Below are 12336 nucleotides of genomic sequence, written 5' to 3' on the forward strand. Positions count from 1 at the left end.
AGTAAATATATTTCGCAACCGCTTTCTTGTAGTTTTGAAATGCTTCATTGTTGGCTTCTTGTTTACTACATTACATTTGTGGCACGTTTGAGACCGATTTTCGCGATCTGCTTGCTTTTCTGCGGCAGCGCGGCTCTGCTGAGCCGAAATAAGTGGAAGGCGTTCACTTGATCCGTTTTAGCGAATGAAAACGAGACCACGACGTTCCATCGAATGACTAGCGAATGGGTCTAGTTACATAGACAGTTCGAATTAGCTTTCTTTTGTAATGTGCCGCCTTGCCTGCCGCCACGAAGCGGCGTAAACGAGGGCTCCGAGTATGTTAGCGCGCGTCCCCCCCCCCCCCTCCCCCACAAACACACACACAGTCACACACACGCTGCGAGCGTCTGGGTTCGAAACTATTAACTGCCAGTTCTAAAGGATGGTACTTACTTGAAGTGGGAGCTGGAATTCTACGAGGTTCCAGGAGACACTTACTATCGGGCAACGAAGCAGGGTGCCTGTAAGGCGGAGTCTAGGAACGCTACTGATTAATATTGTGACAGGCGATCAATTATGATAACAGACAAAACTTGGACTCGTTTGTTCAGAAGTTCGCGGTGATACTTTATTAGCCCTCGTTAGAGCACACCAAGGATCTTAGGCAGTGAAATCACATCACGCAGGCTCGTCCGTCGTAGTCAAATGAGCGCAGTCGACGACGAGGTGTAATGAGCTACTAAGCTTCACAAGAAAAATGCCCGTGAGAAAGAGAGTTTTGAGGCAGTCCAAAACACCGATCCAGCAGACGCACGTACGTACGTTTACTCCGGAGTCAATGAACCCGACGGCGCAAGATCAAAGCGATCAAAGAGCACCGCCGCCATCGCCACACGGTTTTCTCCGCACTTTGAGCGACAACGGCACTGCAACGGAGGGCACTCGCCTCGGCGTTAACAATCCGGGAAATAGATTAATTTCCCACTCTTGAAGCCATTCCAAATGATAAATGAAAATACCTCGGCGTTGTAGAACATCTGACGACAGAACTGTGCCGAGCGCCTGCTCGGCCTCGTTCTTGCTCGTGAAGGCCTGCTTATTTGTAGTTGAGATGATGATTCCACATTTTTCGTGCCACTCGTGGTGCTTGCAATAACTTCGAAGGGCAGGGGAATCTTCTCACGAGGACGTTGAAGACACTCAACACCGGAGCCACCAAAGCAATCGCACAAACCGTCGCCATGTTTGCTTCGTCTTCGTCAATCGCGGTGCGGTCAACTCGTCGCGACATGTTTTCTGGCTCGGCTAGATATAAACCAACAGCGGCAAAGTGGCGTATGGACCCACGGCTCTCACATTACGGGCACTATGCTCATATACCGCGGTAAACAGAACCGATGCCGGCGAAACGGCAGTCGGCACACCAGCAAAGAGGCCCTCAACGGGAAGCGGCGGCGCAGGCCGACGCAGCCCCTCCCTCCCTCCCTCCCTCCCCCCCCGCCCCGCCCCCCCCCCCCCCCCCCGCTCCCCGTGAGCGTCTGAATTCGAGATTATTGTTCGCTTTTGCTCCTTGCGGTCGAGGCTAAAAAGAGCACTTCCGGACACTGGTCTATAGACGCTTTGCAGCAGCTGTGCATGGGCGCCGCCATAACTGACCTTCAGTTTTTGTTTCCCCTTATTACGTTTACTTCACTTCATTATTACCATAGCAGGCTAGGTCATTGCCATCCTAGATTTTATTCTGTCTTTCTCCCCAGCATTGGCCTTTGTGGAGGCTCGTCCACGCCAATTTCAGTGGCTCGGTATCTCGGTAAAACAAGAGAAGGTCAGCAATGGCGGCTGTATTTTGGCGCGTGTGTAAAGCGTCTGTAGCAGGGGTGGCCAAGCTGCGGCTCGCGAGCCGCATGCGGCTCTTCGCGTTGTGAAGTGCGGCTCTCGGTTCCCTCCAATACCCCACCCCCTCCCCCCCCCCCGCCTCTCTTCCGGTTACACGAGCACTTTCTCGAAGAGAAACGGAACGCGTTTTAAATCGAAAGACAGGTTGCGGTTTGGTAGTCTTGTGCTACTGCTCTCTTAGGTACACTTGGACTGCTTTTGACTGGGACAGATTGAAAGTAGTTCGAGTTTCGTTTATTGCCCAAAACAAAATCCCCCCCCCCTCCTTTTACCGCAGCTCTTGGAAGTTTCGTGGTTGTTTGTGGCTCTTAGGCTGGGTCAACCTGGCCACCTTTGGTCTATAGGATCAGAATCGTTGTACCTCTGATTAACATTACAAAAAGCAAGGAGGCAAAAAATCAGGCGTAACACAGATACGTTTAAACTATGTGAATGATACGCTAGCAGAGCAGAGCTACTTTTCAAGCGGGCATGAATCGGCAAGATAAGATCGCGATGGCGCATATCATTTCAGCGCTCGAGACTTGGCAACCGTGACTTACAGCCGGTTTCCTGGGGGCCGCGTCCCAGCCTGTTGCGACCGCGTGTTTGACACCTCCAACATTGATACTAAAGATACAGGAAGGTGGCACTATTGGGATGACATTTTGCGAATAAAGATTGCGACGTGGGCATCGGAGCGACAGGGAGGAATCCTGACTTATAACTGATGGTTTTGGGGATTGCCGTGACGAAAGTGAACTGCGTTGGCGCTGACGTGAACAGCGCAACCATAACAATCAGAAGACGACAGTGAAGCCGGCAGATGGCTCGGGGAAAACGCAGAAGTAGAGGAAGCGAACGGAAACTAAGACAACCCACAGCCACACGCGAGGTCCTCAATAAACATCGTAAAACTATCAGCGGGAATGACAAACGACAAAGGAGGACAGAACGGAAGAAGGGCGTGTACTCTCCCGTCATTTCTTGTCCTTTGACGTCCCTTACAAAAATTTTTAATGAATTTCTTTTGAAAGTTCATGGAGTCTACTCATTGTGTCTTTTCGAGTCTCAATAGAAATGCAAATGAGTTTTGTAACGAATCCGTAAGGAGTTTACGAAAACTATTGGCCACCGCGTTCCAATTGATGTTTCGACAAAGCTACCGCATAAAGTTTCTAATGTATTTCATATGAATATAATTTGAAAGTCTATTGACACCGTTTCGAGTCTGTGTTGAAAAACAATTGATTTTTTGTAACGAGTCCCTAAGGAGTTTACGAAAACTATTGGCCACCGCGTTTCAATTGAGGTTCGGCCGCGCAACCTCATACGAATTTCTAATAGATTTCATTTGAAAGTCTAGATACACAGCTTTGAGTCTCTGTTGAAAATCAAATGTTTTTTCTACCACGTTGTACTTGAGGTTTTGACCTGCCATCTCATTAGGTATATTCCGACGAGTCGGAATATACCTCATGAGATGGCCGATCAAAACCTGAATTGCAACGCAGTAGAAAATAACATTTGATTTTCAACAGAGACTCAAAGCAGTGTATCTAGGCTTTCAAATGATATGTATTAGAAATTATACTCCTAGCGTGGGTTTCTAGATAGACAGCTCTAAGAGGGAAGACGGCAATAGGTTGAATGACATGTGGTCCGGATGTAACCGTTGTTTTGAGAGAAGAGGAAAGTGAGTGCAAGTGTCACTTATATGTATGCCTATATACGCATGCAGTGTTCGGGAAATGGCTGCATAAAACCGTGTGAAGGAGTAATAACTGGTTTATTAAAAATGCAAAATTCTAGTATACGGTACACTGCCTTCGTGTCCATGGGGGACCTTGTACTGCCTTCGTGTCCATGGGAGACCTTGTACTGCCTTCATGTCCATGGGAGACCTTGTACTGGTAACCTATAAAAAAAAAAGATGCACAGTTACACGTTGATCTGCTTATCTAAACTTCAATGTCCGTGCAAGGCATCCTGTTCACAGCGCAGCACTACCTCAGCGCTGAATCAGTATTACAAACCGGGACATCAGTCCTTTAGGAAAGGAGGACCCTCAGAACACACGATACAAGCCATGGAAGCCCGCCGAAGCCGCCGAAGCGTCGAACACGACACTTCGCACTTCGCTTCGCCCATGGGGGCTTCGCCGAGCTTCCATGAACGATCGCTCTCGACTCGTTTTGTTTGCCCGCTTGCTTCAACCTGTCGATCCTGCCCGGGCTCTACAATGTCTAAGGTTTAGTAGAATTTCTACTCGACAAGACCCAGCCTGTTGTGAGTTCCGACAATGTAAGGCACTTTAGCGGTGTAGTTGAAGACGACAAGGTGTACTACTGGGCCGGAGACGCTCCAACGAAAGGAGGATTCTACGACGCGAAACTACTGTGCATGGCAGGTGAGTAGAACTGAAGTACGGCGATTGATGTACGATTGCTTGGTTTAACTGCATATGCAGCCGAAGCACTTTTTAGAGCGATGCACTCATTGTCGGAACCTCTCGCTGCAATACTGAAATGCTCTTGACTCGGCCCGAGAGGTTTAGGCAAGAAAGTTTATATCTTTCTATCAGGTGTGCACGGCAAAAACGTTCCGTAAAAAACGTAGAGCTTCTCATTAAAAGCTACGGAGAAGCATCCGTAATCTGAAATACGATTGACTTGTCCGTAAATCTAAAGTTACGATTCTTTAAACAACTAAAATTGTTTGCGACAAGCTGAAAGTTGTTTTATTTGGTTTAGACTAATAGACAACGGTTCTCACATTTTAAAGAATCATTTATTGCACTGTCAATCAACTAATGATAAACGTTCCGAAACGAGGTGGCGCTAGTTACCGCTCAATTGAAAAGCACGAGGTGAGATTTTTGTCTAGTATAATCACACTGCCGCTATCTCTTCATCTACCCATCTCCGCTCGGTCGTTTTGCTGCCGTTACGGCCGTTACTGCCGCGTTTGTTTTGTCGAGGCGTAGAGGTGCTTGGTGGTTTTTGTGCGAGCTTTCCTTGTTGTTATCAAAACGGTGAGTTTGTTCCAGACTTGTACCGTACGCATTACAAGTAATCAAATTACTTGTAATCGATTACTTTTTGGAGTAATTTTGTAATCAGTTGATTACTTTTATTAGACAGTAATCACAAGAGTAATCTGATTACTTTTTGAAGTAATAAAATTACTTGTAACCGTTACAATATGTCCACGAAACCCCCCCCCCCCCCCCCCGCACACGCCTTTTTGTTATGAAATGACAAAACTAAAATTAGCTTTTTTTTTTTTTAACGGAAAAAAAGATTTTTGCGGAGCTGTAGGGAACAAGGTCAATCTCTTTCTATGTACAGTTCCTGTAAAATGTCAGTATTTTTTTTTTTTTTTTTGAGCTGGGACTGGGATTGGTAAGCCCCAGGGAAGCACAGTGCGTGACAAAGGCCATTCAGGGCAAAGTTTGAGGAAACAGAATGTAGCTTTGTGAGTCCTTCGTTCAAACTAGCCCCCTCACGCACACACACACAGAAATAAAAAAAAAAAAAAATCCTGCTTAGCGTACCTACTCGCAGCCTGTAGGAGAACCAGAACCGAAGAATGCCTAAAGCGGATGCAAAATATAACAAAGGCAGTTGAAATATTTTCCCCATTTCCCCTACGTGGTCTTTGTGACAAGCAATGTTTCGAGTTGAGAAGTGGTCGGGGCGATCTCTTCAGCTAATGAATACTACACATTATCCGTTGCAAATCCTGGAGCTGCTGCTCTTTTGTATAACATGCGAGCTCATCCACATGTGAATAATAAAATAAGCGACGCAAACTTTGAGCGAAAACCCTTGCTCAAGCTTAACAAGATCTAGAACCCCGTCCGCTCCACCCCCACCCCCCCCCCCCCCAGACACACACACACACACACTAGTGAAGGCCCAAATCATTAAACGTCTTCAAACGAATTCTATGCTTGTGTCCGCATTGTGAAGGTGTAACGACCACGAAGAGGGAGCCAGTTTTTCTTCTTCAATACTTGTGCAAATGTGAAATATAGGCTGGAAGTAGTTCATTGTTATGAGCGCTTAAGATATGTCTTCACACAATAAAGTAATCGGAAAAGTAGCGATTACTTCTTTAAGTGATGTCCAATTACTTTTGCCGTCGAGTAATCAAGTAATCTAATCGAATACTTTTTAGATAAAAGTAATAGTAATTGTAATCGATTACTTTTTTTGAGTAACGTGTACAAGACTGGTTTGTTCTGCTCTTTTTATTAACATTGATTGGGGACTGTCATATATACGTTCGTATTTTTGACACTTCATTCCTCGAAAGAAACGAAACCACGGATTTCCGTCGCTTGAAACTTTCGGGTTCAATGACTGTCGCTGCTATCTCAGTTCGTGTTTGACGTTCTTCTCAGAGTTGAAAGCTCAAGTCGGGTGCTCGTTTGAACCTTGTGTCATGTCGTGAGCTCGCTGGGACGCGCGGTTCGTCGTTTGTAGCGATTGGGAGGCTATTCGCGCGTGCTGGCTCGCAAGAGTTGCAGTAAAGCACGTGACAACCCATCGTCGGAGTGCGTGAGTGCGCTTTACGAGTTTCGCATCGTTGTTCGTGCTTCCTGTACCCTTCTCATTTCGCCGAGGGGTCAATATCGTTTCGTCGAAATTCGTTTCGCGGCAGTACGTTTCGTGGACAACTTTTTATGGACACGTTTCGTCGACACGAACGTTTCATCGACACTCGTTACGCGAATTTCATGCTGCAGTGACGTTTCGCCACTCGTGTATCACTGAAGTGCGCGTACACCCACACCCCCGCCTGCGTTCACACCACTTCGCGGCGACAGTCTGCGGCTGCTCGTTACAAAAATGTTAACCCCCCTAACCGACCCGTACAGGTCGCTTCGCGGCGACAGTCTCATGCAATTTACCCCCCCCCCCCCCCCCCGAAAAAAAAAAAAAAAAATGAAAGAAAAAAAAAGAGAAGGTTAATTCGAGCTGTCGATGAAACGATCTGTCGAGGAAACGTCGTTCGATGAACTGATTCCCCATTGGTGTATCACCACTGCGTACTTCACGTTCACTGGTTGGTTAGCGGTCATAATGCAGCCGATGAATTTCTCATTTCATAGAATGCACTTGTGTCACTGTACGCTGATTCCCCCCAACCAGATGGTCTAAGATCATTGTATTGATATTCATTTTTATGCTCATAATATTCTATGTGTATATTAAAGCAATATACCTCCGCTCAATACTTCCACGACGCCACTCAGGAGGGCACGTAATACCACTGTTCCACGGACTGCAAAATTGTGTGCATTAATCTTGGCTCCTCAGTCAGACTGTTTGTAAGAAACATAGCCACCGTTCCTGCAGTTTCAAATTGTCTGAGTGCAAGCTCCTATTTTTTTCAGGAGGCGTCTTCAGCGACAATTGCTTCCTTGTCACTGAGCATTGGCCAATGTTTAAAGAGCCTATGCCATTCTTGAAGGCGGTATGCGTCTTGTTTGGAGCTTTTTACTTGTTGAATTTACCTATTCAATGGAAGCCTTGGCCACTCTCGAGTTTATGCAAATGTGAGAAAATCTTGAAATGCGTCAAGTCCACAGGATGTGTCATAGAATGACATAATCTAGATTACCCTATCATTTATCTTGCCGTAGCGCCCTTTTTCACAACTCGCACAAACATTTGAGCTGTACTAATTTTACAAAGAATTACGCTGCTGCATATTTATAATGAATTGATAACGTGGGAACACTGGTTGTCATTAGGCTGTAACTTTCAAGGCAGGGAAGCATGGTTATCTTGTATAGACCAGCACGCAGCACTGACGTCACACAGCTGCGGTGGCGCTGTCGGCGGCACAGCGCAGACGCTTCACTTTACGCGAATTTGGTTTTTGCGCACGCACAGTGCTCACACCTGGTCTGGCCAACGCGGGCTTGCTTATAAACAGGGTGTCGGTCTATAGAATGTGTGCTTGTTCAGCAGTCATTCAGGTTTAACATGTTCCAACACTACCATAGTCTGACTTGATAGTAGAAAATAAATGGCTTCACCTTTACCAGGCTGAGTATGCTTGAAGCAGGCATGGCATTAATGTTAGATGATGCAATATATCCTCTTAGACCAATCTTCCAAATCAACCTGGAGAAGGGCTTGAAGAGAATGGGAGCAGTGAAGCGAACGACGGCCCAGCTCAAGATTTTAGCGATGCTGAAGGGCTTCAAATGGGGTCTCCACAGAAATCCCTTGAACCTGTATGTTTTTTTATGGTAAGTGCAAATTTGAATTCCTAGACATCTAGCATGTACCTAAGAGGAAAACAACTCTAATGTGACTGATGCCAATCTTTTGAGAAGCGTAACTAGGGTCTTGGTGAGTATTCAGAACTTTCAAATATCGAAGCGAATGATGTCATATTTTGTTTATACTTTCATCGGATAGGACGGTTCGGCAGTTGTACGAATTTTCAATCTGAGAATGCTCCAGGACACACCATCGTAAAAAAGCAACTGAAACGACTCACAAAAGCCCACACATAAGTCTGGGAACTGTATGCAAATAAAACTTATTTCAACTCGTTAATTTAAAACGGGAAGGCATCCTGTAATTGTAACCACAGATGGTTGATCTGTAAAATGTTTGAGCCCCCAGAGCCAATAGATGATTTGCTGGGGTACGCTGCTGTGAACCGGTGATGCATGCACGCAGTGCGAGTGCTACAGTGTCAAGGCAGATGTTTGCGACATGATATGGTATTCATATCCCGTGTTATTAGGAGTCTGCGTCTATTTAATTACAGCAACCGGCATCCTGCCATTTTACAAATTATCTCCTTGCAACTTTTTTGCCCCTTGCTCTCGCACAAAATAATTATTCGTTTGATATTTAAATGTATTACTATTAGAGGGGGGGTGCAACGATTTTATGATTAAGAGAATTTGCATCTCGTCATTTTTATGTTATTCATCACGTCCCGGAGGATACAGAAAACATCCCATTCATTAAGAATGTTGCGATTCCGCTGCATAATCGCAAAACAGAAGCCAAGCTTTTTCCCCCACCTGCAGCCGCAAGTGGCAGCCGAAGGAACTACGGCTACAAGATTACGTGCCTTCGCTCGGCTCCAAGCTGCAGCATAACGCCCGTTAATGTCAGCAGAGAGAGGGAGAGGAAGCGTCCTCCGAGATAGCACACGGGAACCTACACGGCACTCCGAATGACGTCACTAGGAGTGCGACCAGGTGTGACCCTGAAGACTGGGAGTGAGTTGAGGGGTGCCCGAAATGCCAATAGCTGTCTTTTTTTTATGCAACAACTAGGACGCGCAGGCGAACTCGGTTTCCTGTTCTTTACTTCAGAAGTGTCAGAGAGCAACCTCCACAAATTTTTGACCGAAGTACGGAAATCGTTGCACCCCCCTTTAAATAGTAACTTTTAAGCTTTGAACTAAGTGAAGCCTCATGGTTCTTTCTTTTTGTTTTATAGAGGTTTTTCAAAGCACAAGTCGGCCGGTCTGCCAGCCACCTGCAGCCATGCTTGCACTGCATGATTACTTAGCATGTCCAGTGCCAACTGCTATTTAAGCTGCTCTAACCTGATTAAATTGACAGTCTGACAATCTTGTGTCTTGTTTTTCAGAAAATACAGTGTGCACCTCAAGACGTCGAGCTATGTTTGACGATTTAACCATTTGAACCAGTTGAATTACGGAGTCAACTTCGCTTTTGTATTTTGTTTATGGTAAGTCTCCAGTCTGAGTTCTTACAGAATGAGCATGTCCCTGAGGGGGAGGCAACGCTGATGTAGCTGATGTCACTTTTTCGACAACTGTTGTAGCAATATCGGCCACATCTAACATGTTGCCCCTAAAGCCCCAGTTTGAACATGTATCAAGCCTTTTTCTAATGCATATTTTAGCATATTATGAGTTAACATCAAAATGAAACTGCATGGTTTATTCTTGTTTTGTAGAGGTTTTTCAGGGCACAAGTTGGCTGATCTCTTGCAGCCTCCTGCAGCCATGCTTGGACTGCAGGGTTACTTTGCATGTCCAGTGCCAACTGCGGTTTAAGCTACTCTCACTTGCTTTAACTGGCATTCTGACAGTCTTGCGTATGTCTTGTTTTTTTTTCAGAAGATACGAAAAGTCGAGTTACGGAGTCAACTTCGCTGGTGTATTTTCATGGTAAGTAAAAAGTGAGTTATTACAGATCGAGCACGACTCTGAGAGGTAGACAACGCTGATCCAGCTGGTGTCACTTCCGACAAGTTTTGTAGTAGTGTCCGTCGCATGTAACATTGTTTTGACACCAACTGGTGTTACTATTCACTATAGCTAGATTCAAACCTAATATGCTAAATTCATTTGAATCTAGTTACTATAGCTAAATTCAAACATACTAGGTCACCTGCTGCTGACTTTTTGTAGCCGATGAACTTGCCACGTTTGAATCGCAGGTAGTATTAAGTAGTGACACGTTGCAAGCAACATATTGATGTAACAATTGTTTTCCTGGTAACACTAACTGTCACACGCTAAGTTTGTGCAAAGTAAGTTCTGTATCACGTTATTTTTACTGAATAATAAAGTAGCAATGTTCTTTTGGAGTTAATTTTCTCATTACAGTTACATTGAGGAGCATGATGTGATGCATACCTTATATCTAGATTGTCATGGATAGACAATGACCAAAAAGATTATGCACTTCCGATTATGGATGACAAGTGCCAATGACAAAGCGCAGCTGGCAATGCAGAGAAAACACTGACAACAGATAAACAAGGAGAATATTTTTTCTCAACTCCCTCCAAAAGTTGTGCTTACAGTGAGGAGCAGTGGTGGAGAAAGGTAACGTCAGAGGCAATGGCTTTGTATATTGTTGAGGTTTTAACCAGGAACAAATCCTTGTGCATGCACGCCATTCCACCGAGTGTGCCAGTTGAAAGCTTGTTCAGCGATGGAAATGGATGTGCTTGCCTTCAGTAATGTAAAACTTTTGGATGAAAATTTAGAAAAGCAACTGCTGCTTCAGTATAAGATGTAATAACACTGATACCGGCACTTTGTGCAAAAAAACCTGAGCAGAGCCGGTTTCTAGGTTTCCTTGTTTATTTGTTTAATAAAAGAAGTAAAGTAAGATAATGGAATTACCTCTTAGGAGTAACCAATATAGGCTACGTTTTTCTTAACTAGCTTAATTAGGTAGTCTTTTTATATAAAGTATCTTGCCCAAGGCGACAAATATTGTAAGGGTCCTCTAATCGCATAATTGTTTCGCTTAGTTTATGTCGATGCCTACAAGGTCTTGCTCTAAGATTTGAAATCTGTTTTCTTGTATATTCTAACACATTATAAGGTAACCTTTAAGTAAAGGGAACTGCATGGTTCTTAAGTCTTGTTTGTAGGAATTTCTTGGAGCACAAGTCAGCTGATTTCTGGCAGTCTCCTGTGGCCATTGTACTGCAGGATTACCTTGGATAGTTATAGCCAGCTACGATTTAAGCAACTCTCATTTGTATAGATTGTCATTCGTGCTTGTCTTTTTTTTTTTCAGGAACTACATTTGGAATTGTACAACGTGGAGCAGTTTTTGACGATTGGTCACTTTGAAAAAGTCATTTTGTGGAGTTGGCTGCACATGTTTTTTGCTGGCAAGTAAATAGTTCAGTTTTTAAAATCTAGCATGGTCTGAGAGAAAAGCAAACTTGATGTGACTGACAGCACCCTTCTGAAAACTGTTTAAACAATATTGATCACATCTAACCAGGGTTTTTCTCACAGTGGGTGGCAGTGGTTTCGCAGCCCACTAGTCCTGCTAGCTGCCCAATTCTTTGAAAAATGTCTTGTGGCCTTCATGTCTTGGCACAGAAATCGCTGTGCTCGGCGGACTTCTGTGCCAAGACATGCAGGTACAGGTCCCCACAACCCAAATTAATACGACTTGGTCGAGGTGCACGCAGAAGAAAGATGCAGCTGCTGCCTGTGTCCCCCTCCCCTCCACAGTCATAGTCGGATGCCTATTTGTCCACAATGTATGGAGAAAAATCTGTGTCTAACGTTTATTCTATCCTAACTTGTACAGCTTCACTAGATCAAAGGCCACAGTTATTAAGAAGGCCTTCCACAAGATTGGCTTTTTCCTCATCTGTGCAGATCCGATATGGTCTCTATAAATTAATTTTATGCGGTTGGCTTCACATATTTATTTCTTGTAGATATAAAATAACTGGTGTAATGAAAGTTTCATGGTACCTTTTTTTTAATGGGTTGCTCGTCTCGGCTTGACCTATTTTCACTTTAAATTCGACAGCATTTGTGGGCGAACATTTTTGTCACTTTTCACCAGTCGGTTGGTCTGTTTTATGGTTTGTGTGACCGATTTAACGCTAGCACAGGCAACGGCAGAGGCACATGATGACAGCTTGGTTTGTATGAGCGCTCACGCAGAGAGAAAGCTTTTTAAAATCGTGCATCTGACCC

This window comes from Ixodes scapularis, unplaced genomic scaffold (genome assembly GCF_016920785.2).
Source record: "Ixodes scapularis isolate PalLabHiFi unplaced genomic scaffold, ASM1692078v2 PGA_scaffold3__209_contigs__length_174095766, whole genome shotgun sequence".
Classification (NCBI taxonomy): domain Eukaryota; kingdom Metazoa; phylum Arthropoda; class Arachnida; order Ixodida; family Ixodidae; genus Ixodes; species Ixodes scapularis.